Source organism: Marmota marmota, unplaced genomic scaffold (genome assembly GCF_001458135.2).
Source record: "Marmota marmota marmota unplaced genomic scaffold, marMar, whole genome shotgun sequence".
Classification (NCBI taxonomy): domain Eukaryota; kingdom Metazoa; phylum Chordata; class Mammalia; order Rodentia; family Sciuridae; genus Marmota; species Marmota marmota.
In genome coordinates, this window is record NW_025999926.1 from 3154561 (window position 1) to 3155264 (window position 704).

The 704-nt window shown below is 32.5% G+C and overlaps 1 non-coding gene across 1 annotated transcript; it reads left to right on the forward strand.

Annotated features, from left to right (window-relative positions):
- Window positions 1-372: 372 nt before the first annotated feature.
- On the forward strand, window positions 373-445 carry Trnat-ugu. Its single transcript has one exon. It is a non-coding gene; the product is annotated as a tRNA-Thr (tRNA).
- Window positions 446-704: the final 259 nt, after the last annotated feature.

Genomic DNA, 704 nt, shown 5'->3' on the forward strand with positions numbered 1-704 from the left:
AATGTCAATATCATTTCTAAAACTGCATATATTTACAACATACAACACAAATGATGCTTTGATATATGTTTACATGATGAAGTGATTAAGTCAAGTTCATGAGCATATCCATCATGTCACAGACTTTTAATTTTGGAAGTGATAACATTTAAGATCTACTCTCTTAGCTAATTTCAAGTATAAAATACAGTCTTTTTATTGGTTCTTTTTAGTTATAGATGACAGTAGATTTTGATATAATTATACAAGCTTGGAATATATCTTTTCTAATTAACAAATAAATAACAAATAAAAATTGTATTATTGGAATGAGTATGCCAAAGATATATGCACACTTCCCTCTTTCTTGCAGCATAATTCACAATTGGGGCTGGGGATATAGCTCAGTTGGTAGAGTGCTTGTCTTGTATGCACAAGGCCCTGGGTTCAATCCCCAGCACCACCAAAACACAAACAAACAAAAAAGCAAAATTCACAATAACTGTGAAATGAAATCAACTTCAGGGTCCATCGTGTATGAATTAATAAGTTTTATGGATTACATGATAGTGGTATCCACTATGGTGTATGCATATATGTACATAGGAAATTTCTTTTCAGATTCATTCCACTCTTTCCTTTTCCTATCTCCATTCCCTCTACTACAGTATGGTATTATTAGGTATAGTCATCACACCATACATCTGACCTCCAGAGCTTATGCT